General features: G+C 40.0%; 2 protein-coding genes across 8 annotated transcripts in view; one reads left to right on the top strand and one right to left on the bottom strand.

Moving 5' to 3' along the window:
• CTNNA3 (catenin alpha 3) overlaps positions 1–26,501 on the top strand; it is a 577,974-nt gene that overhangs the window by 174,070 nt on the left and 377,403 nt on the right. The window contains exon 1 of one of the 7 annotated variants that reach the window (XM_053388393.1): positions 13,352–13,446. The exons of the other annotated variants lie outside the window; for them this stretch is intronic. The gene's annotated coding sequence lies outside the window, so the exon portion shown is untranslated. Of the gene's footprint in view, positions 1–13,351; positions 13,447–26,501 lie in introns of those variants that run through there. 7 annotated transcript variants of the gene reach the window in all.
• The window catches only part of LRRTM3 (leucine rich repeat transmembrane neuronal 3), a 102,202-nt gene that overhangs the window by 11,921 nt on the left and 63,780 nt on the right, over positions 1–26,501 (bottom strand). The gene's annotated exons all lie outside the window — the stretch shown is intronic.

Here is a 26,501-nt window from a genome sequence, read left to right as displayed (position 1 = left end):
TATATATATAACCTACTGAGAAGTTGGCGCTGATTGCTCCTGCCTCTCTTCATATTCCTAACCAACTTTTGTTTCATTTATATCTGCTTCTTCCTCCCCATCCCCTTCTGCTACAATTTTCCATCCCCTTGTTTTCAATGTGATTTTCTTGTTTGTTTGCCTTAATTTCATACAAAGTATTCTGTTAACACAAATTGCAAGTTAGCAATAGTTGTTCTCTGCCCCTCCTAACCCCTACTCTTCAATCTCTCTCACACTAATTCATATACTTAGGCTTTTGGGGACTACTGATGGGCGCTTATTATTGATCACCCTTATTTAGGGCAGGATCAATCAATGCTTTTAATATTGGAAGGTTCAGTAAAACATACAGTGTGAATTCCTCCAAGGCTAAACAGGAAAAGCAGTTTTTCCTTCAGACTTCCCAGGTGTGGGCTGTTCAGTCATAGCATGTACAGCTCACTCCCCCAGGAGCCTTCACTAAGAATCTTCTGAAGAGCTGGAGGAAAGGTAAGCATTCCACTGTTAACAGGTGGCTTATTTTGTATCCCTGGAGAGCCCACTTTAGTCAGATTTTTGCTGCCCTTCTTCTTGCCGAAGCAGAAGTAACATATGGCCCCATATCTTCTTAAGCCTGCACGTTGTTACACCTCCATTTGGAAACCAGACAAAATATTACACAATCTGGCTTTAAATGCTAGACACGGCATTGCCCATATTTCAGTTGCAACTGTTAGTGAGGAGACATTTAACACTGCATCTCTCAAGACAGATGAGAATTTTACAGGATGCTGCTGCTTTATGTAATTAAAATATGTGCCTCCATGCTGGAAATAACAAGAAGTGATTGGAGTACATTGCTGAACAGCTTGCTTGTAGCCATGCAGATGGCAGCCTAAACCTGAATAAATGTGCCTGTTTGTGTTGCACCCACGTCTTTTCAGTCTGAGCTTGTGTACACATTACCAGTTTAAAATGCAGCTAGATTGTTCTTTTTCTCAAATTGGTTTGAAGCTGATTTGGTGGAAATGCATCAAAATGCAGTTTTTCCCAATAAAGTGCAGACAGGATGGATATGGATTCTGGCTAGTGTGTTTACACTTCTTCCCAAACCTGTGGTGGGACTGTGCTGGATGCAGACTAAATAGGAGTGTGCACACAGCCTGAGTATGATGAAGATGATTTTATTTATTACCCACCTTTCACCCTAAGGTCCCAGGGTGGGTTGCGCAAAACACAACATTAAAAGCAGTTTAAAACAACTTGCAATTTCCAATATCTGGGCTGGTGTTTACTAGACCCCCCACCCTGGTGATGTTTCTTTCATTTCCCCTACCAAGCCCTGTACCCAATACAGAGTCAGTATTCTATCAAGTTGTTAGGCAGTTTATACATTAAAATGCTTTTGTATTTAAATAAAAATGATAAATTATCAGATGGTACTGAAAGATTGAGGTGACAGAATGGCCTGGACCACTTGAGAATGCAGATATGGATTCACATTTTGGGTGCTGTTTTGTGTTAAAGATTCCCCCCTGTAAGTAGAAAATAATCCCAATCCCCTTTCTTTCTGATGTGCTAGTTTACCCTCACTTGCTATATTCTCCACTTAAAGTCTGAAAAATATTACTGTTCATTCTACTGCATGTGTTCATCAGGTCATACATTTATTTATTTTAAGGCTAACTTGAGATACAGTGAGGCAGGTCAAAAAGGTGTGTAACATAAAAACAAAATGAGTCCAATATTGAGCAACCACATGCCACTTTGGCATGGAATAATTTGTCAACTGATTGTCACTAAGCAATCTCTGGTTGCTTGATGACACAGAGATGCTGTGTCTCCATCTTCCGTGGCATGCAGGGGGAGAAGTGGATTTGTAGATTGTAGCAAGGAAGCCTGGCCTAAATTCTTCAAGCTTCAGTGAGGCAAAATGAAACAATAAACATAATACTGGTGAGGTTGTGGGTTGATATCTGATCTCAAGGTGTGATTTGTGAGCTCCAAACTGGTAACAATAGGCCATAATCCCACACTTACATGAGAGTAGGCCTCCTTGAACTCAGTGTGGCTTACTTCTGAGTAGGTATGTGTAGAATTGTTCTGTTAACCTCTTGTTACAATATTGTGCCCCAAAACATATAAATAAATAGTATTTTTGAAGAGGATTAACATCATTTCTTGCAGCTGCAAGTTCACAGTGGGTGTTTTAGATTTTTTTTTTTTAACTTAACCAATAGTTTTCTAATAACTGTGAGCAATGCCCAACTGATCAGCTTTATAACTGCAAGCCTGTATCAGGTCTTGGGAATAAAAGCATTTCAAAGCTCCTTTGCTAGAAGTGTCTTTTCTGCTCACAACAATCTTGTGAATGAACAGATGCAGAATGTCTAAAAGGTCTAAGGTATTGTCATATCAACAATATGCTGAATAAAGCTCTACTGCTTGTAGAATTCATGTCGAGACACTGAGCTCCCGTTGATTATTTTTCACCTTGTCAACCTTCAACTTTGAATTGTTACAGGTAACTTACATTCATGGTAGAGCTGTTGAATTCATAATATTTAAGGTGCTAAGCAGGCACTAAAACATCAAGAGAAAAAGATCAGATACTTCTGCCTGTTGACTATCTGAACTACTTACTGTCTGAACTACTATATTCTTCATAAATAAGAAGGGAAGCCACAGATCTGTCTGAAACTGTGATCAGTTTTTAACAAACTAACCTCCAATTTTAAGTAAAATATTTCTAACACTTAATATCACAAATAGCATTTGGAATGCAAATAATTCCAATAATTCCCAGTAGTTTTATTGGCTGCAAGCTATAAAACACTGAGAAATTGCTCCTTATGCAGCAGAGCACTGAATACCAAAGCAGTGGCCCAACCAGCTAGATTTTTTTCCAAGATGAGGGGCTCTTGTATTTAGTGATTAGTGATATTATACATACATTGGGCTTTATTTATTTAATGTGGCAAGTTCAAAGTGGAGGCAGAAAGTGGGTTCAAGGTTGTCAAGTTACCATGAAACTTAGGAAATCTGCACCCTCTTCTTCTTGGAAAAGGGTAATTATAAGCATTTAATTCTAACTTCTGTCTTCCCCACTTCATAATTTTTGCAATGCTTCTGCCCTAATGTGGTCCAGTTGTCTTATTTGCATTCAAGTATTCTTCCTGGTGCATTTAGGCCTCCAGTACAGCCAGCCAGATTCCTAGTACTACTCCCCTATCATTATACAAAAGCCATAGGATTCCCTGCTTCTGTCTATTTCCTATCTTAGAAACAAGTGAAGTATAGACAATGGTTTGGATTGTAAGTCTCTCTATTTGAACTAATCATTTTACTTTTCTTTAAACATTACATTTGGTGCTTCAAGTCACAAAACCGTTTTCCATGCTGACTTCTTGCCACTTTGATTCTGTAAATAAACACTTTTCTATCTTTAAATTCAGAATTAAGACTCAATGCCTTTTGCTAATTCACCCAAGTAATTAAGGCAAGTAACAGGACAGTACAATGTGAGGAGCTCCAGATTAAAGGTCCTAAATATCACACTTCCATGGCCACATGTGTAATGCTCAAGTTCAAGTAGTGTTTGACTAGGGACATATGCAGACTTGGTAAGAGGGGTGTATTTTTTATTAATCAGAATCCACATCAAAACCAGCTTTATTACTTGAAAGCTCCACCATGTTCAAAAAAGCTCTCAGTACACAAAAAACTGATGTCAGGGAGGGAGTTTGGTTTATTCTTCATGCTGGGAGTTCTATCAAGTGAACAATCAGTAGTCAAACATTACACCCCCAAACAGCCTGACATGCTTCTCAATCCATGATGAACTTCATCATTTGCTTTTCTAAATGTATACACTAACCCTCAGAAACCTTTGAATTCGAAGTGGTGTGATAAAATGTCAATGTGCATTGAAAAAATGGTATTTGGACTTATTTAGTGATGCAATCACACCATTTACACAGTGCACACCAATTTGGCCCTTATAACCTCAAACCATGTTGCTTAATAATGACATAATATGGGATAGCAACAGAAGCAACTGGTGTGGGAAGGCAGTCACCCTCCCAACACCTCGTGTAGTGGTTAAGAGTGGTAGACTCGTAATCTGGTGAACCGGGTTCGCTTCCCCGCTCCTCCAAATGCAGCTGCTGGGTGACCTTGGGCTAGTCACACTTCTCTGAAGTCTCTCAGCCCCACTCACCTCACAGAGTGTTTGTTGTAGGGGAGGAAGGGAAAGGAGATTGTTGGCTGCTTTGAGACTCCTTAGGGTAGTGATAAAGCGGGATATCAAATCCAAACCTCCCGACAAGGGAGGTGTTCCTGCAGCCTGTGGATAGGATGAGGGCAGGGCAGGGTTGCAATGAGGTTGGGATTTCACACTGCTGGAACAACTGACTGAGGTAGGCGGAGACCTCCAGGTATCCCACCTGAGGGAAGGCAAAGCCAAGCCTATGCTGATGGGGCCGCTCCAGATCCAGGGCTGCGCGCGTCCACGCAAAGGTCGCCCCCCATTTTAAGCGGGGAGCGGTCATTACAAAATTGTAGATAAGTTCAATACATCACCCCTTAGGGAAAGCCTGGATGTAGCATTAAATATTATTTAAAGCAGTGGTTCCGAAAGTGTGGCCCGCAGACCACCAGTTGTCTGTAAGCTTCATTTAGATGGCCAATGGAGTGATGTAGCTACATTTGTGTGAAGAATGCTGTGTGTGTGTGTGTGTGTGTGTGTGTGTGTACCACAGGCACAGTGGCTTCTCCATAGTTCTTAGAACTCAGCAAAGGTGAGCAGGATGAATGAACCGGAAGTGTCAAGGGAAAGGAAGCTCCGCCTTTCTCGAAGGAATAAAGCTGTGGCTGGTAGCATGAAGTGGGAAGGTTGCGAACAGTGAAAAGTAGCTGATGAGGTGCTTGAAAGGAGTGGAGAGTTAGTACTTTGATAGAAGCAGAATGAATACTAAATCCGACCAACGATTCAAGATGACAATTCTTACGCTGAATATTGAAGAACTTTAGCATAACAGGCATATCCATCATATTAAAATATTCATATTGATTTTTGATTGTATTTAAATTGCTTCTTTTATTTCTTACTATATTTTATTGTATTAAAATTTGAATTTTATATATTAAAAAAATACTCTAGCACAACATAACTGTAAAACAACAGATTGGGGGGGGAATCATTAAATGATCTGTCAAGATCCTCAGCAATTTTCAGGTGGTCTGGTGGTGGTGGGGAGTTTGAACCACTGATCAAAAGCAGTGGTACCAAGCCTATGTGTCCTCCTCCTCATGGGATATGGCTGGCAACCCAGGATCTGTGACAATATTGGATGTGTTCTTAACCATGTCAGAAGCTCTCAACCTGTGTGTCCATATGTTGTATTTGTGGTGCTCAACTCCTTTTCATAGTCTCCATGACTTGTATAAGGAGTCTCATGTAAAGAATTTTTAAAGAAATACAATTAACTGCCTTACTAACAAATTTTTGCCAAGGAACACTAGCTAAAAAGGGTTTTAAAAATTGCCAATGAGACATAATGTGAAAGAATTTCAGAGAATCTCCTCCTGCCCCTGAAGTGGCCAGGAAAGAGGTGAGCAGAAAGGTGTTTATCTTATCACTGCGCTTATGCTGTTAGTAGTTTGTCAGTTGACTGTGGAATTGGGAGAGAAGTACGTGGTTAGCAGAATTTGGGATTATACTGAGGCTGCTTTCCAATGTTTGGGTCTGTGCCCTTTGAGCACTTAGAATTTAAATACTTAAAATATTATATCTTGCAGATTCTGTTACAAAGACTGTATGGGCAGCAAAGACACTATTGAAACTCCCCTCCACATTTATAGCAACAGATGGGAAAGGTTTCTTCATGTAAATTGTTGTGTACTTGATGTTTGTCCAATACATGTTGCAACATTTTGAGATGAAAGCCTGGTAGTGATTTAGCAAAGTACAAACCAAAGGAAGAGGCAGATGGCTAAAAGTGGTTGGGTACACAATGCAGTAAGTGAACTCCCCTTTCATATTTCCTACAGCAGTTTTAAACTTTTAATGATGAACCCATGTATTTCTACCAGAGATTATGAAAAGAAATTAAAACATTGTAATTTGTTTGCTAATTGAAAAGGGCCGCTCACTGCCACAGCAAAGCCTGCTGGGTGAAGGGAAGATTGCTCAGAGCATGTGGATGTTTGCCTGTGTTTTCCTGGGATTTTATGTGACTGCAAGTGAGAGGCAGAAAAAGAGTTTATAATAGCATCCTTCTCATGCAGCTGGCAGGATGAGTCAGGCAAGCATCACCAAGCATATTTGGATTTGCACCAACTGAGGTTTCTTGGTAGGCAGACTCCGCTGGAGGCACAACAGCTGGGATAGTTTGGGGGTTTGTGAGCCAAAAGGGTTTGAGGTTTGTGGGCCAGTGTCTCCTTCAAGTGCTGCTACTCCTCTAACTCCACTGCTTAGACCTTAAATACTACAAATTCTACTAATAATACTGCGTGGAAGAACTAAATTTTGTATTTGGAAAGGGTCACTGTGACTCATGGTACTGTGATGCTATTGATAACCACCTCAGTATTTGCATATTGTAATGCTTCAGAGGCTATAAAAAGAGGCTCAGTTGACCACAGAGGGTTTTGGCTATAGAAAATCCTATGCTAGGGTGATTCAGAGATGCATTATCCAACCATGTCCCCACTATGTATGCTACTCTGTGCTGTGAGTTTTACTTCTGCATGCTCCAATGCACGCCACCAGAAAATACAAATTGGGTTGCTTCCCAATGCTTTGTTATGGGCATATAGCAATACATTTTGATTTAGAGGGTTTTACCTTAATCAATGGCATGGGCTACATGCACAACAAGGAAAAATAATGTATGTGTGCCATAGCTCTCTCTGAATGCACTCTTAATGCAGTGGTTGGATTAGATTGCTTTTGGATTCCTTCCAACCCTATGATTTTATGGGTTTTTTCCCCTTTTCAGTTGGCAACAATCCAAGTTCGCTAATGACTGGATAACTAGCAAATATAAATGTCAGATCCAGATAAAATGGGAAAGATACACAGTGATATCTGAGTTATAAATATACTTATTTGTAGATAATGCTTGTGTCCTTGGCTTTTGAAAGAGATTGTGGCTGTTATGCCAAGGGAAGTGCAAGAATTTTTTTTGGAGTCTGCTTTGTGCTGTCTGAGTGCTAGTTTATGCAATCCTAGGGAAGTAATAGAAGCTTGTATAATGCTTTTAAAGTAATCTCTATAACTAGCAGGTGTCTTGCTTATCTGAGTTATGTTGAGGAATACTGAGAGAACACTTAAAATATCTTATGCACATTCTTGGAAGAAACTTCAGAAAATCATGCCTGTACAGGTGGCGACCATTTCACGCACGGGTTCCGTTTCCACTACATTTAATGGAAATGGACACTACATTTAAAATGTGTGTCTATCTCCACCATCACTATCAACTGCCAGGGTATGGAAGAGTCTGCAGATCAATGGAAGAGCTGTTCCCATGGACTGGCATTTGCCCTAAGCAAACTACTGAGTGAGCCTGCAGCTTCAAAAAAGAAAATAGTTTTCCTATCAGGCAGCAATGTGATAGTTTATGTTCTGTGAAAAGTATTTTGAACACTGAACAAACAGAACTATCCCCCTCCTGATTTGTGGAAATGAATAGCTGCAAATAACTTCATAGGTATTTTTTGATGGAAACTTAACAAGAAAATAAAAGAGGTCTAGACACTAGGAAGATAATTCATATGGGGCAAAACAGGTGAAATTCCTTATATCAGCTTCAGTGTAAAAAGTGAAAAAGTCTGATCATCATTAAACTTGTCCAAGTCATTTGCTTGGATGTTTCAATTTTAGTGATGTCCATCAAAGTTATGGTTAAAATTTGGATTCAGAGGCTTGCTGTTCCCCAAACCCTTTACATAGCTGAAACTATCATTTCACTGCTGAACTCTGTTGCCTCTTTCTCTATCAAACATAAAAGTAATTGGTACAAATGTCTCTGAATGAACATTAAGTATGGTGGAATGAATGGCATTGGAGTAGTGGGAGATTCAATTCCAATTTTACTTGGAAAATACACAGATCTTTTGGAACTTTATGTAGAGCTATTTTTATTTTATTTTATTACTTTCAGTTCTCTCATTCAAACACAAAATGTTACCAAGTAGCTATGAAACAAATCTGTGCAGCTTTTTCAAAAATAAAATAACTAATGGTGTTGAACAAAAGGCAAAGTTAAGATTTAGTTGGGTGGACTAATAGTCTTCTGAATTAAAAATAAAATCCTCATCAGCAAGCAAATTATGTCTATATTAAAAGGACAGTTTCTTTCAGGTACTATTTTTTTCAGTTCAAGTATCACTCACTACATAACAGCTCTCAGATCAGATAAACAATAAAATTAGGAAATCTGATTGCAATTTTATAGAGATGTGTGCACTTAATGGAAGAAAGCAAGTAGATTTTATATACTTTGATATTAAGAAGGTACTTGATGTTATTTGTAATGAAATCATACTCTCAATTTATTTCATGCCAGATTGAACATGAACAGTCTTGTGACTAAAATATGCATATCATCACACAAATAAGCAATGAGAAACAATCATGTTAAGCTCCTTTTGTTGTTGTTGTTGCCTCTTTAGAAGTGTCACAGCTAACTACTGAGCTGGATTCTGTTCTGTAGATAAAAAGGAAACTTGAGACAAATTCATCTTCCACATTCATAAACAATGCCATTCAGCACTCCAAAAAACAAACTGAACATAATTTACTGTGGTAGAAGTTGCTGGGCTTTTAAGTGGATTGTCCAAAGTGCTGTGCTTTTGTTCTCCCCCCCCCCCCGCCAAGTGATAATAAGCTTTATTTTGAGTGTTATTTAAAAGAAATTATTGAAGAAAATAAATGTTACACAACATTCTCTCTCTCTCTCTCTCTCTCTCTCTCTCTCTCTCTCATTCTTTCTGTCTGTCTTTAGACACTCATGGTACCATGTGTAAAGCTGCAGCAAACTATTAGATTTATGCTCAGTTAAACAGGCTTTGAACAGTTTGGTCCCTTGGAACAGAGTCCTGTTCATTGAAAGAGACTATATTTCTTCGTCCTGTAGCTCTCTGCAGCCCTGAAAGTCTTCTCCTCAGGTCTGGGGGTCTCCTTGCTAAAGAGTATCTTAGGATACCTGCCATTGCTAAAAAAATACTTCCTTAGATCTTCCTAACATGTATATTTAAAAGTGTTTAATAAAAAGTGTAATATTAATTACATGTATGTATTTAACCAAGTCCTGAAAATGTTGCATGGTTTACATTAAGCAAAGAGATTTAAAACAAAAATAATAAGAGACATTGCCCACAAGTCCCCATGTTTTCATCTGAAGGCACATTTTGAAGCTGAGTTTTTCATGTGTGAGTCTATTCAGTGATGGGATGGGAAACCTTCTGGGAATCCCAAGCCCACTACTTTGAGTTCTATGGTGGAGGAAAGTGGGAATAGAAATGTGCTAAACAAATTAATAAAATACAAATACCATGCTTTTTGAGCCTACCTCCTTTGTCACAATTTACCTTACCACTGGAGACCTTTCAGAGCATTTCACAAACCATACACCATTTTAAGTACCTGTGAACATTGCACCTTTAGTGGTGGTTTATTTATCAAATATAGAACATTTCAGCTAAATATTAGTGAATTCATTCAAATAGAATTATTTTCAGGGATAAAATGCTGGGGTAGATCCCCCCCTGCCACTCTTCACAAATATCCCAGCCTCTTATTGTCAGTTTTGTTTTTACTGTCAATTTTCCATGTCAGTTATAGAAAAAGTTATGAATAGAAAAAGGGCTGGTCATGTTTTTCCTTTGAAACAGATAATGGGAGTAGAGAGAGAAAGCATAATGGACCCACTTAAGGAATTTAGCATTAAATATTTCAGTTGAAGAAATGAGCATAAAAGTTTAAGCGATGTGCCACAAAACTAATATATGTGCTGCCTTGTTGCAAACTGTTACAGTGCTGCTAATTCTTCTGTCTTTGATGCATGATGATGTACTGTCCCCTGATCATCATATAAACTTCACATTCCTAATGCCTGTCCCTCGATACACATAGTGTCAGTAACACATTCCCTGGATTTAGTCTGTTGTCTGTTTCCCCCTATAGTAATCTGATTTTTCACATGCAGGAGAAACCAGATTGTGCTTTCTGACACATTTATTATACTTCATTCAGTGATAACTGCTCCATGGGCCCAGGGGTTTGAATGACATTGATCCTGACACTTGTAGCTTAGAAATAAAGCCAGTTTTGTCCATGAAGAAATCTTACGACCTGTGCCTGCTGGAAGATCATTAAGCCTTGCAGCTTATTGACGGGGGGGGGGGAGGGGGCAGGGATAAATGGACAAGGAAAAGGCAGCTTAGCTAAGTGAAGCATGATGCAACAGCTAACAGCACAATTGGTGCTGGTGGAACAATGCAAGAAATGTTTGATGAAGGCATGAATCAAGTAGACAGCTTTGGGAGGAAGCTTGGCTTTACCAGCTGTAGAAAAACATATTCTTTGAGTGAAATACAGATGTAAACCTTACTTTTGAGCTTTCTGCTTCTAAACAACCTTCTCCATTTATGGTAACTGGATTGATCCAAGCCTTTGTGTTTTGTTAATTTCCTTGATGAAAAATGTCCCATTTTTAGAGATTCACAAGTAGTCAATTTGTCAGGAAAATACTCCAGTAAGCATGCCATTGTTTAGTTTAAAAGCTTGGGGTTTTGCTTAATCATGGCTCTAGTCCATGTAGAAATGACTTGGGAATTCTAGGATACATTTATCTGTGGAATAAGGACAGGTGGAGAGATGTTATTTAACTATTTATACTTTGTGGCCTTTCTCCAAGTCAGAAATACTCTTGCCAAGCTGCTTTTTCATCTGCAAGATAAAAGATGTAGGCTCTCTGTATCTTCCACTCTCTGTGTGAAAAAGCAGTGCTTGGGATGGTGTCATGGGGTCTGTACTGGCAGTGAAGGACCAGGAATGGGATCATGGTGGATAGCTAAATGCAGATGTTTGACCTAGGACTCAGGTGCATTAGTAAAGAAAAATCTTTTTATATGTGTTATAACACCGTGACACCAGATGGTGGTGTGGAGTTCTGTCTTTCGCCAACATGATTTCCCAGTTTGAGGTTTGCAATGTGTTTTCCTGAAACACTTTTTGATGTGTCTAGTTCCAGCCCCAGTGTGCAGCAGCTGTGAAAAGGGAAAAATCCATGCTAGGTGTCATTCGGAAAAGAATTGAAATTGAAATGCCATTATACAAATCTATGGTGTGACTTTACTTGGAATACTGTGTAGAGTTATGGCAATCTCAGCCTAAAAAGTATGTTGTGCAGTTGGAAAGGGTTCAGAAAAGGGCAATGAAAATTATCAAGGGGATGGAGCAACTTCTCCAGGAGGAGGGTTTGCAACAATTGGGGATTTTAAGTTTAGCAAAAAAGGTGAGGAAGAGGCAATGTGATGGGAGTGTAGAAAATTATGCATGGTATGGAGACAGTGAATAGAGAATCCCACCCCTCTCTCATAAGACCAGAACTGGGGGACAGCAATGAACATTCAGGACAGACAAAAGAAAGTGCTTCTCCATACAGCTAAACTATGGCATTAACTTTCTGTTCTGCCTCCGCTATTGGAGGCAGGCTTCCAAAGCCAGGAGAGTCTATCATAGTTGCACAATGGATAACAAAGTTTTGTTTCCCCTCATCCTGTTCTTTGACTAGTATCACACCAGGTGTCCCCCCCCCATGTGTTGCTTACTACAGAAGCAAAAACAGATATCCTTAAATTGATCTCTAGGCTCCTGGTGCTAATTTAACAAAGGCAGGTTTACAGCTGTGCAACCCTTGATTAAAAAAAAGAGCAAAATCTTACTACAAGTGATTTGACAAGAAATGGGAAACTTTGTCTATTGTAAATAGCTGATATGTGGGATTTGGAGGTGCAGAAATGGGCCAGGGAATCACATTCACACACTTCGTTCCCCATCCAGGTAGTGATATGCATGCAGAAGCCTTTTTCACCTACTCCCTTAACTGGAGCAGGGCCACTGTCTTTGGGGGGTAGTTTGTTAAATTTGGAAGCATCTGCCTAATTATCTGCCTAAGCATCTCACCCTCATCACTTGTGCATAATTTTATTCTTGGACCATTACTGTTAATACTTTCCAGATGCTTTTTCCTAAACATTTCTCCTCAGTAAGGGCAGCTAAAGGGAACAGAACAGGTGGCTGCTTAAGCAGCAAAATATTTAGCATGGAAATAGCCAGGACCGTGTTCAAATACTTAAAAGGCTTTCTTAGGGCTTCGGGCAATCCATTGTTCCCTTTGTTTAGCAGTGCCATTCTGCAACCAAAAAAAACCCACACACAAAACCCACCCATCTTCACTAGTTTTAACTATACTTAATCCAAAAAAAATTAAACATACATACATATTACCTGCATATAAAACGTTGTGAAACAACAGAGGTGAAATCTGTGGAAAGTTACAGTTCCTTTTATATTCTACAGATCCATTTCATTATACTGAGTATATTTTAGAGATTGTTTTCTTTCTGTTTCTATATTAATAAATACCCAACATATAATATTGGTTAGTAATTCAGAAGGGCGGGGAAGAGTGGGGATGGCTACCTTCTGTGAAGAAACTACTTTTCTGAGAAGTATAAATGAAAGAATTCTGTTCTGTACTGAACGCTGTTTAGACTGTAGATAGTTTACTGTGTTAAAGGGGAAAACCTTGTCTGACCAAAGTTGGTGACATCCATTGTACTGGAGTTCAGTTGGAGGTCTGCCAAGAAGCAGTTAAACTGATAGAATTGCTGAAGAGATGAGTAGGTAATTTCTGAGGTTTCCGTTATGGCAGTTGCTGTAGAATTCAGATTTTAAATGGAATTCAAAAGGGCAGAATGTGATAGGTCATTTTGTGGACATTCCTTTCAAATTTATTGGTCCATAGATCTAGGCCAAAGAGAGTATGGAATTCAAGCAAAAACCTGGTGGTTGGTTAGAGGGTTCTGAATGCATACTATAAAAGGGCAAGTTCAAGACTGTTTAAGGACTAGTCCAGTAGTGGCCAGCATTGCTCACTTGTCTTCCCAACACTGCCCCATACTGAGCTCCCCTATGGTTTTGCTCCTCTTCCTTCCAGTAACCAACAGCAGTGCATGGCATTGGGGAGCCATGTGAGCAACACGGCACTACCCTGCTGGCTGCTACTGGCTCTGCCATATGGGCAATTTTGGGGAGAGTCTGGAGCTGAGAACAGCAACAAGAAAAGGAGGGATCCAGAACGGGGCCAGGAGCTTGAGAAATCCTTGCGGTACCAAGCAGCTGCTGAAGGGAGAGGAGTCAGTTCCTTAAAGGTAAAATTACTGAAGGTAGAAACTAAGAAAGTCTGTAGGGGGTGGCAATGAATTTAGCAGCAGTCTTTGGGAAGAGCTGGATCAGTGTGTCAGTGGTTGGCAGTTAAACTTGAAGAAACGGCAAGTCCCTGACCAGACATCTAGTATGAACTTCAACAGTGCCTATAAGAGAGAACAGGTAAAGTCTGCTAAACAACCAATGGCTTAATTTAGGTGGAGATTAGCAGGGTATTTGGCTAATGGTGTCATTGGAGTAAGAAATAGAGCAAGTCTAGAGACCTCTTTAAAGCAACAGTAACATAATTAATGTAAATGGAACATCTTTAAGGCAATCGTAATACATTTAAAGTTATTCTTATATAACTAACCTGCAAATAAATTATAATGTATTTGACTTTCAGACTGTAGTCTCTTGGACTGTTCATCTCATACAGTACATAGGTACTGTATGTGATAAAAGCTACACAAGGTATTATTTATATGAAATAAATGATTGCATCAGTGAGATACAAGCAATTATGATAGTAGGTACTTTTAATCAATGTAATTTGTGGCATAGATTCTGCATACAGTAATAAAGTGATGGGATAAGTAAACCATAGTAATGATGTGATTGTGAACCAGCCCACCATTGGTGCTATTTGTGAGATTGTAAGATCACAGGCAGTGGTGGACCTTGGGGCCTCAAATTTCAGCGGGACCCTGTGTGACACCAAATTTCTGTGTCCCCTGCATCTCGCCTTCCATTGTACATTATAGTTGTAGCGCCCCCGAGGCTCTGAACCCAGTGCGACCAAACCAGTTGTGCTGCCCTAAATCCACCTCTGCCACAGCCCATCATACCCGCAAGTGTTATCAATTTATCCAGGGGAGATTAGTTGTTTATTTATCAGGACACCCCATTATTTTATAACATCATCCACTACCCAAATATGTCCAATCTAAATCCTGTTCTTAAGCCAGGATGAAATCAGTTAGTGAAATTTGCAGCCACAAGATGTGATGCCTCTGGGCTTAGATGGCTTTAAAGAGGGTTATAGAAATTAATGGAGGATAGGTCTGTCAGTTGATATTGGTCCCATGATAGCTTGTTGAAATCATGTTCAGAACAGTGATGCTGCTAGGGCAGGACCACCCAGGGGGGCACACTATGGGTCAGCATGGGTATTTTGGGCCCACTTGGGCTGATGTTGTTCATCACATAAAATTTCTTGTCATTCTAAAACACGTTTTATAGCTTGAGGAGACATCTGGGCATATACAAATACTCTGTTTCTTATGAATAAATTATCATTTTCTGCAACAAAATAATGCTTATTTCCAGATACTAGTGTTTAGCCTCAGGACAGCAGAAGCAAACTCCATTTTATTGTAGTAATAATCACAGTATGTTTAAAAGGAGTGTAACATGCAAAACTGCACATGCTCACAGTATTGTGTGTGTGTGTGTGTGTGTGTGTGTGTGTGTGTAGTGGGATTGGCAAACCTTTGCTTGTTTTCTTTTATCAGGACAGTATAGGGAGTGCCGTGTAAAGCATAGAATGGCAGGTGGTGAGGAAAGACAGTATGTATTGTTTACTTTGCATCATGGGCACCTAAAGAGGGCTCTCCGTAAGATAATTGTCTCTCCATAAGATCATCTAGCTGCATTGTGGGCCCAAGTGCAGGAAGCATGGGGCCCTGGTGTGGGGCCACCCAAAGTAGAAATGAGACTTAGGACATCAGTATTGAGTTGAAATTGGCTGCCACTTGGAAAGGTGCTATGGCCCATTAGTCCCTGTATGGACTCCTGGACAGAGACACCCCTTCCCAGATCCCTTTAGTGGGGTGCCCAATAGGATAAAGATGGGACCCAATGCCTTATCTGCCCAAAGTTGTGAATGTTGGACGAAATGGATCTGTGGTCTGATTCAGCAGGAATCTTAATTTATTTTGGATCAGAATGTATGTGATCCAGCACTGATCTTTTAATGTTAACTTATATTTTAGCATAATATTATTCACCCATTTTTAATAAAAAAAACCATCAATGATTTATTACGCCAGAGGATACAGCCACAATCAAACAAAAATGTTAAAAACCCTCTCTCACACCCCAAACTGTTAAAAATCACACCATTATCTGAATCTGACATACTGCACCGTGTGTAATGTCAGACTAATGTAACAAATCTCAGAAGTAGGGGAATGTTGAGAGAAATAATATCATTCCACATTTAGAACTCCCATATCTCTTTATACTATTAGTCTCTGCAGAACCTGAAGGGTTTCCTAGGGCATTTGTTATCTCTGATATAACCCTTGGCATAAAATTCATTTCCCCTATGATGATATGTCCCATCCATGAAATATTTCTAATCCATTTGTCCAAATCTTTTATTTGTTGACAACACATATTAGGACAATACTTTTATTAGGCCAATGAAAAGGACACAAAGCATGTGTTTGAGTTTCCTAGAACTCTTCTTCAGGCTAAATGGTAAAAAATATATGCAAGGGTGTATGTGTGAAAGAGAAAGAGAAAGAGAAAGAGAAAGAGAAAGAGAAAGAGAGAGAGAGAGAGAGAGAGAGAGAGAGAGATGTCAATCCATCCTTGTCTGCGTCCAGTAAGAGTCTTAAGATGGAATGTAGGAGGGGGAAGTAGATATTCACAGGTTTCAGGGCTCCTGGGAAGGAAGGAAGGCACCCCTCATCTCAGTAAATACAGCCAACTGTCACTCAGCTCTGCCTCCATTTTTAGGCAAAACATGCAGGAGAACAGGAATAGATAGAAAATTGAATTTCTTATCCATCTGTCTTGAGACAGCTGTTGTGCATATGCAGATGATGCATTCATGAATAGGAGTACAAGAGCAGAGAGAGGTTGCAGGCATGGGGAAACCAAACAGGCAATGCACATCAGATGAAGATGTACCAGTCCCCTCTCTGTGTGTACAGTGATATGACTTGAAACACAATGTGGTGGGGTGGGGTGGGGGAAACAACCTTGCTGCATTTTAAGCCGCTATTGTGTAGGTAGCCTTAGTAAGAGGTAACTTCCTACATTCCCCATGATACAGGGGGAAAGGCTGCTTTGTTCAAACACATCTGGGAGCTTGAGAAAATGGCTAACACAAAGGTCTGTCCAAACAAAAAAAATTGGCTCCTGGTGAAGGGTAAGTAGAGAGGGGGCCAGCCTAGCCTCCTGTGGAGGGAAATCCCACAATCTGGGACCAGCCACTGAGAATGCCCTCCTTGTGTCCAAATGTGTCTATGAGGGTGGTGGGACTGAAATAAATACTTTCTCTGGAGATCTCAAAACCCAAGCAGGCCCATATTCAGCACTTTGAGTTGTGCCTAGAAATGGACCAAAAACCAGTGGAACTGTTGTAAGAATGAGTTTTTGTTCCTCCTGTAACTGGCTCCAGTTAGCAGTCTATTCATAGCATCTTGAACCCAATGAAGTTTCTGAACATTTCCCAAAGGCAGCCTCACATAGAGCACCTTGCAGTGATCCAAACAACATCCCTATCTCACACAGGTACAGGACCCACCCCACTGCCAGTTCCATTCAGACCAAGGAGGAGGCGCACTGCACAACTCTCAGCTGTGACCAAGATGCTTCTAGCTCCTCCTCTGCAGAGTTGCTAACCAGCATTTGAACCCTGCATGGGCTGACTGGTTGGCAAATTCATCTTTGTGGGATCAGCTCCATTAGGGATACAGTTCATTAAAGACTGTATATGGGTCTGCAGTGGCAGACTTTGGGCTCTCAAATTTCAGTTGCACCCTGTGAGACGATAAAATTTTATGGCACCCCCCCCCCAGCATTGTTCTACAGCATTGTGTTGGTGCCCCCTGCAGCATGGTAGCCAGTGTGACCGCACCAGTTGTGCCACCCTAAAACTGCTTCTCCTCTCAAGGAGAACAAGGTGGGTAGATGCTGTTTGAGGCAGTCAGTGGGGAGTGGGATGATCCAGGAAGGAGGCTTGCTAGGATGTTCCCCTCATGAACTGGGCCAGCAAACCAGCTGATAGGGGTGGAGTGGGTAAGGATTGAAGGTGCCAACCACTTTCACTAGTATAGTAATTGGCGAGCAAAAAGCACAGTAAGAAAACTGGATTTTCAGAAAAACAATGGGGAATCCTTCTTTAAGGTTGCTGTTGCTGTTTACTATTTGTCAATACACTCTGCAGTCTTGTGTTGCCTGGCTGACTTGGGACATGTTTATTTGGAAGCAGTGGCAGCATCCAGTAATGAGTGATCCCCTTGAGCTTTTACTGGCTATGCCTCTGCCAAGTTATCAAACTTTAGTGTTTTATGAGCATTGTTAATTAGCTGTGTTTTCTGCAGTGAAGTAAAAACAATCTGTTATTTTACAAAACATGTTCACTCATGAATTTGAACCTTCTTTACAGCACTGGTTTTCAACTAGTGGGTTGGGACCCACAAGTGGGTTGTGGCCTGATCCAGGGTGGGTTGCAGCAGAAGTACTACCACCATGCAGATATTTAGGAGGGGGAAAGAAATGGGTCCGCCAAATGCATGTTTGGGTTAAAAGAGGGTCTTGGGTCTGAAAAGGTTGGCGATAACCTGAAATATTGTTTGTGAATCAATCAAATTACATGCTAGTTTTGCATCGTATCACATTATAGCAGTTCCCCCCTTAAACACTACATTGCTATATATTACATTACTCATGCTTCACTGGGGTCAACGCTGTAAGCTTTATGTGCCTGTCTTCGGTATTTATGAGGATATGGAACTGAGATGCTGCATTTTTTGCTGTGTTGGAACTGAGATGATTGAGTTGTTTTTATTTCTTCTCCCTGGTTAACTATTTCTAGGGGTTGATGGGCATCTTTCCCACAGATTTCTGCCATATAACAATGAGCCACTTTATATATAAGCAGCACAGTTTTAAAAAATGATCTCCTTGGCGTGTTATGCTGACTATCTGGAGACTTCACAACTAACTAACAAAAGAAAGTCATCTTCATACCCCATATATATATAACTACCACCTAGAGTGCTGGTACCACAAGCCTATTAAAAAGTTGCTTGCTCTGTAAGTTATTACAAATTTAAAAAACCCCCAATATTCATGAATACATATTTTATTGGGAGATGAGGGGAATAGGAAGAGTTGGGGAAATAGGAAGAGTTCAGAAATAGATAAAATTGACAACATCCTTAGAGATGACGGTGCAAATGTCCTAGGTCCTCATAGTAGGGATCCCAGTGTATAATTTCACAATGAGAGAATACAAAATGAAATGCCTGCTATTTAAAGAGAACATAAGAGAAATTGCACAATGGACATTTGGGAAGGATTTAATGTATAAGTGTTTATATGCTAATTCTAGAAGCCTGAAAGCTATGGTAAGGGCAACAGATGGCACTAATAGAGAGCATAGATACATTGGACATATCAGAGACCTGGTGAACAATGGGATTCAGTTATCCCTAAAAAAATCTGTAGAAAGGATAGGGAAGGGCATATTGGAGGTGATGTTGCTGTATCTTTTCAAATAGGGCATACATTTCAATAAACTTGGCAATGTAAGAAAAACAACATACGATACAATGTCACTGTAAGTGGAAATCGTAGCCTCCAAAAATAAGATAGCATTGGTGACATACTCTCTGATGCACACACCTCTGACAAAGCAAATAAATAAATAAATGGGAGGGCCAAAGTGTTTGTGATAGTCACTTTAATTTTTTTCCCTTTTTACCAAATGGAGCTGCAATTCTACCATGGAAGACCAGAATCTTATATAGCTATGAATATATGTGTGCCTGTGTGTAATTCTTAACCCTTTCCCTCTGGTATTCTTTCTGACTGAAAATCACCCCCTCCCCCACAACACCATTCTAGCTGCTTTTCCTTTTGCAAGAGAAAGTAGACAGTGCTGCATATTTTCCCCTCTGTGGAGAAAGCTGTAACTAAAACTGCTGGGGTGGGTGGGACTCAATTACCTCTCTTTGGGACTTTAAAAACAAAACAAAAACAAAAAGTGGGACATGGAAGAAGACAAAATCATAACAAAATTATGAATAGTATAGAGAAAGTGGATACAGATTCCCCACCCCATGTTATAATACTAGAACTTATCCAGTAACACTGAATGGTTAGAAATTTAGAACAGAGGAAAGTATTTCTTCATACATTGCATAATTGATTTAAGAATTTGCTGCTGCAAGATACAAAGGCCACTACTTAGATGGCTTTAAAAGGACATTGTACATATTAATTGGAGGATAGCATTGTCAACAACTTTTAGCCACAATAATGGAACCTCTGTGTAAAGAGCGAATACGTTCCAGGGGGACAAATAACATGGGAGGCCATTGCCCTGCTTCTGGGCTTCTTGGAGGCATCTGCCTCTCACCTGTTTGAAATACAGTCCTGAACAAGATGATCTGATCTGGCTTTTTAATGATTTTTAAGATGTTCCAATAAGCTGTTTTGAGGTTTAAAGAAAAAAGTCATCTTACATAGAAACTGCTATCATTTGATCAAAAGTACTGTTGAAATCGCCTGCCAACCTAGCAGTTCGAAAGCACCCCTGGGTGCAAGTAGATAAATAGGGACCGCTTACAAGCGGGAAGGTAAATGGCGTTTCCGTGTGCAGCTCTGGCTCGCCAGAGCAGCGATGTCACGCTGGCCACGTGACCCGGAAGTGTCTCCGGACAGCGCTGGCCCCTGGCCTCTTAAGTGAGATGGGCGCACAACCCCAGAGTCTGTCAAGACTGGCCCGCATGGGCAGGGGTACCTTTACCTTTACCTTTTTTACTGTTGAAATAGGATGATTCGACACTGATCTTATTAGCTGTTTGCCTATTGATGGAATTTAGAAAGACAAAAGTGTTACTTCTGTAGAATAAAAACAAAATAAAAAAAGTTCTCCATCAACTTTGCTGAAGTTGTCAGTAGGTGACAAGTTTGTTTATGAGATCTGAAGGCAGGGTAATAACAGAGGCCTTGCCTCTTCAACAGATTTTGTATTGCTTAAGGATCAGCTTCTCTACAGGATGTGGAAGTGAGAAAAAAATAGTGAATTTGTGGACAATAATACCACTACCATCCCATTTTCATCTTTGAGTGTGAGTGGGATTTCTTGTCTCAGCTCTCAAATCCATTATGAGATATAGATTGGGTTGGTTGCTTTTGTTGTTTCTGGTCATCAAAATATATTAATAGTTTTATGAGTTCTTAAACATGTCCTATGAAAGCATTTAGAAGCCAAAGTCAGCCAAGTGCTACTTTTATGCAAATCTCATTGATTTTAGTGGATTGTAAAACAGCTTGGGAACTGCTCTTTTGGAGTATATATTTAATTCCTTACCTCTAACATCAAAACTTTTGATATAAGGTTAGTGTGTTTCTCCATAAGCTCTTAATAATGTCCCTCTTTTAGATGCTACTTACTTTTACCAGATATGAAAGTTAGTTGTGTATTTAATTAACACAGAAGTAGAGAAGAAAAACTGTGAGAAGATAGGGATTTTTGTGAATGCATCATATTAACTATAGAAGTTGGAAATCACAGTGTAAAGAAAGGAGCGGTAGTTTGGGAAATGATGGGTAGAACTAGATGTCGTTCCTCAGACCTTTTAATTTCCAGAGATGTGACTTAGAAAAATATAAATTTAGGTACTTGCTGGAATTGCTGTCTACAGGTGAAATGAGTAGTGCAAATTACAAGTGAAATGGGAAATGCAAATTTCAGCAGTAAGAAAGGAACTCTGAAACCACTTTCGGTTTACCCTGGAAATGTCACTCTTTAAGGAACTAGGATTCCTTGGGCCCATGCATGCTTATCATCTGCTACATCAGGCATAGGCAAACTAGGCCCTCCAGATGTTTTGGGACTAAACTCCCATCATCCCTAGCTAACAGGACCAGTGTTCAGGGATGATGGGAATTGTAGTCCAAAACATCTGGAGGGCCAAGTTTGCCTATGCCTGTGCTACATACACCCACCTGTGCAGTTCAGACCATAGTATACCACACATAAAAATGGCCAAAGCAAAAAAGTCAGATGATTCAAGCAATTCAAAAAAATATGCTACTGTGGGAAGGGAAAAGGTCCCCATAGTCAACTGTTCAACCTGACTTGAAGGCAATGCTGAGTGAAAGCAATCCACTGACACATCCTGAACACTTAATTGGAGGCAGCTCACACTACTCAGGAACATCGTCAGTATCATCAATACCGGAGGCATGCCTAAGGGTTGGTGAAACTGGCCCGCTCCAGAGGTGCAGGCCCAGCGGAGGAAGGTGCAAAAATCATGTATCAGACTATAGTGTATAGACCATATGTGTTTGTAGCGATGCAATGCCACTGTTGTGGTGAGATCAAACAAGGGAGATACTTCCTGTCCTTCTTGCACCGTGACACAAAGACGTGTGAATTTGTTTGCCCTTCCTCCTCACTTCACCCTCTCTCCAAGTACTTGGGCCACATAAAAAATAGTAATATCTAATGTGGCTATTGCAGTAAAATATTTTTTTTCCTGAGTGGGGTTGCTGATACAGCTCCTTTCCAAGGATGCAAAGAACCCCAGGTATGCCTCTGATCAACACAATATTCACCAATTGTTCAATTGTGTTGTTCAAATCTGGTCTCTGTCTGTGGCAGCTGCATTTGTCAGGTATAATAGCAAAATTTTCTCTAAAGTCAGAAGTCCATTTGGGCAAGCTCGCTTATTTAATCCCTTTAGGTCATTAATTTACAAAATAAATTTTGTGTCACTTCTTTGACAGCAGCTTTTTAATTGTCTGATGTGTGAAAAGAAGTGACCTTGTGCAAGACACAAGACCACTACATTGCACAGTAGAGTAATGGTATTAACATAATTATAATGTGAAATACGCCAGAGGTGAATTATTTTAAAACAAATTAAACAAATGACATTCTTATATCATAAACTGCATTTAATATCATGCATGACTGTCTTTATGATAGATCTTACAGCAATATAGCAAATTAAATATACATGGAAGAGTAGCCGATGCATTCATGGGCAGATGTTTTGCATTTGAATTAAATCTGATGAAGGTGTGAAATATAAGTCATTCAGGACAAACAAGCATAATTTACTGACTATTGCAGTGAGGGGAAGGTGCCCATTGGCAAAGTAAGAAATATAGTTACCCATGATGAATGCTTAATGTTAGCAGAAGAAGAAAGAAGATAGATTGTCCTATTTTCTGAATGGGAAACTGAAACAAAAATGGAATTACTGAATTGGTGAAATAATCCCTAAGGGTCTTTCTTTAGAGTGCCAGTTTTATCAACAAAAACTCTGAGGAACTAGCTGGGAAGGGGGAGAAGGGATTGAATGTATGTGTATGTGGCAAGGGAGAGAACTGAGGAGGAATGACCCGGCCAGTTGACAAAACTGAAGAAAATGTTATATAGAACAATGAGATATTGAAGAACATACCATTAGTATCATTATGATTTAAACATTGGCCTATACTGTATAGCTATTTCACAAATAAATTGTGCACCCTTGTGTGGGTTGTGGGTGTGGTTTTGCTGAGCGTGCTTTATCATCTCTATCTGTTCAAAGTTGCAAAGCTGTCTACAGCAATTCAGAATAAGATTTCATTATCAACGTTATGTACGTCAGCCCACCCCACTTGAGTAGTAGGAGGCTTTCCTCTAGAGACACTGAGCAAATCTTAATTAAAAAGCATAATTGCATATCCCACTTCTCTGAGTTAAGAGAGTCCTCAATACATTGCTGGTGGCAGAACGGTACTGGTTTAAATATTGTGAAGTACTGTTGCAAGGACACATTCACATATGGCATAATTACTAATGCTACAGTACTTCTAATGATTGCATTTTATTCAGCTATGACAGTTCTCATTAAGAGTCTGGTTAGTGCAAAGAAAAGCTAGCTCTGAATAATTAGAGTTGGAAGGAACCATTCTCTAGTTAGAGTTACTTCTCTCTCATTCTCATTTTATATAGCTTATTTTGAAAATGCCCTCATTTAGGAGAAAGAGAAATCTTATCCAGAAAAATGCCACACACCATTTATATCAGGAGTGGGATGCTGCATGCATTATCTCAAAATTATGCAATAAATATGTTTGATTCAAAGACTCTTTACGTCTTTCAGGTGATGACTTTGAACAGTGTAATGCAATTTGTAGAAATAAAATAAGGCACCCCCCAAAAAAGATACATTTTCAAATTATTTAGCATGGGTATGACCCTAGTATTCCTTAGACAGGGCAACTCAGGGCTTCCTTAATACAGTGCCCGTAGAAAACCAAACAACACATTTCATTAGTTTTGTATTTTGCTCTTGTGTATACAAGATTTTTCTTTTCACAAATCACCGCCATGGGGGCCCCATAATCTAGAACAGGCATAGGCAAAGTCAGCCCTCAGATGTTTTTGGCCTACAACTCCCAACATCCCTAGCTAACAGGACCAGTGGTCAGGGATGGTGGGAACTGCAATGATGCATTTGAAGAGCCTGCCTAGGGGTCAGAGTAGACACAAAGAAGCTCATGTGTCCACATCATTCAGGGTGGGGGAAGGTTTGATTTTAATAGTGAAATGAGCTATAACTGAGGGGTTGGAAGCTTGTGGTCCTGGGCATTTCTAGTTAATAGAATCTGGTAGCAAGTAATGGGAAAGTTCCTGTGCTTTGATACCTTGGAGTGCAGCTGCCAATCAAAGTGAACATTACTGGGCTAGTTGAAGAATCAGTCATAGTATAAGGCAGTTTACTAGGGTCATATGAGTACAAATGAGAGGGATGCTGAACCTGAGCCCCACCACTTCCTACCTTCTCCCTCAATCTTGGATCAATGAGTTGGGGTGTGGTAAAATGTGGTAATGATGAATGTTTCCGTGTCCTCCTCCTCCCTGTAGGAACATATGTATCTTGGAGGATAGGCACATGAAAAGAAACCTGTGACTGCACTGTTGGATCTAGTTTGGCTCTAAAATGAATGGTGTAAATGAAAGAGTTTATTCCAGAATTATTCTACTGTGGAGATGGTGGTTGCTGTGGAAATTCATTTTGCTTTTTAAAACATATAAAGGAAGGTGCACCTCAGGAAAAATGTCTTTTGAAAAGAAGCCTACTTTGCATCATAAAACAGAGCAATGTTTCCCACTCGTATGATATAACACAAATTTTATTGTATGGTCACAGATCCGGTAATCCCAATCATATTTATAAAAAAAGATGCAACCTAAGGGGTTTATTTTATCAACTGCTCCTTTACCAAGTTCTGTTGCTCGCTCTGACAGCCCATATAACGACAGGGTCATAAACTTGATCTTGCAGAGTCTAAGAATATTGCCAAATTCACAAATTCTTTTGAGTTCAGACACATACATCTAAGTAATACCTCTCTCGCAGTTTTTTCCAGAGTTTGCTATAGGTTGCAAAATCACTTTTTTTGTTTTCTCTTGAACCTTGCTCTTAGGTTCTCTAGCTGTGCTGCGGAAGCTACTGTTGCTTTGGGGGGGGGGGGGGAAATAGACACCCATGTTCCAAGTCTGCATCTATGTTTTCCTTGCCCAAAGGGAAATTACTTACTCTACCACGCTTTAAAAAAGTACTCTTGCATCATAACAAGTCCCAGAGGAACAATTGCCCTGGGAGGGGCTGGGATATAAGCATTTCAGTAGGAAAAATATCCACAACCCACAATTCTTTGTAATTTTTTTAATACCTTCTTTTTCTACTTCTGACAGCATGCAATAATAACCTTTCAATCAACAGCTTCTGCATTGATTACAGATGTGAAAGAGAAGGCAAGCTAATGCAGAGTACAGAAGGAAACAAACTTGGCTTCAGCTTTTTGGCCTTCTCTTTCTACTTAATAAATGCACAGGAAATATCAGAGCCAGACCATAGTCACCTACACCCACACAATGATGATTTATCCTTGATGGCACATTTACCTCAGCAATCCACTTACAATATATAATACACTTGAAGGCCAAACTTGTTCACACTGGCTTGGTGCTGACCAGCAGTTTTCTGCAGTTGCTGATCAAGTCCTGCTTCTTGATAAATCTGCCTTTTGGTTTATAGGCACACACAGCTTATATGGCAATAAAACAAGCACGTTCATTAACTGCTTGAGCAGTGGCAGAAGAGTGTAGATGCTTGGCATTATTTTCCACATTCAGGCTTCAATGCTGGAAACTGCAGCACCTCCTAAGCTTGGCTGCTAGCAGGCATTGATGCTGCTGCACCAGCCTTGAGCAGAAATCCCTATGCAGTGCAGAAATGACGTGCAACTGGTTTTCAAGGTGGCGGTGGTAGAAAGATGTAACTAGTGGGGTCATCTTATGCCACATCCTAAGGGCTCAGGAGTCTCTCCAAGCTCCTTCCCTGGACTCAGTGCTAGCAGTGAAGTAGTTAGAGCAGAAAATACAGGGTGAGTCTTTTAAAAGAGGCCCCGTGGAACATGTGTACTCTGTATCCACGGGGCCTCTTTTAAAGGACTCATCCTGTATCAAACTGGTCTAGGTAACAGGACATAAATGGCAATTGCAAGTGCACTCATGGCATGTTCATGGCAAGCACAGTTTTGGTTTTATTTATTTTTAATGCATGCACTCAGGTAAACCATGTTTGGGTCCAAGCATCATTTTTGAGGCCTACTACGAACTTGTACAATCGCCGCCACCCCCATCTTCCACAATCACACTGCACATGCAGTCTTATGAGTCATGAAAGAAAGAAAAAAATCTGTTTTAATACTTGCATGTTCTACATTTCTCAGTTACAATATGACTCATACAGAGGCAGTTCTCTCATATCCTAACCCCCTCCCCTTTCCCCCCTTTTTGTTTAACATAATATGCAGACTATTTTGTCTATTTTGCAACTTTGGTTTGTCCATATAACGGTATATTTTTTGTTTCTTGCTCTAATAGACAATCACATTTGCAAAATAAACAATTTCACTTTACAACTTTACTTATCTGGCCTTTTCCATTGCAAAATCATGAATTACGCATTATGTTTTTAGGCCTTTGAAAAAACATGAATCCAGAAGTGTACCACTCCTGCTCTTT

This window comes from Podarcis raffonei, chromosome 5, assembly GCF_027172205.1.
Source record: "Podarcis raffonei isolate rPodRaf1 chromosome 5, rPodRaf1.pri, whole genome shotgun sequence".
NCBI lineage: Eukaryota > Metazoa > Chordata > Lepidosauria > Squamata > Lacertidae > Podarcis > Podarcis raffonei.
Note: the sequence above shows the minus strand (reverse complement) of the source record. Positions and strands in the feature narration are given on the sequence as shown.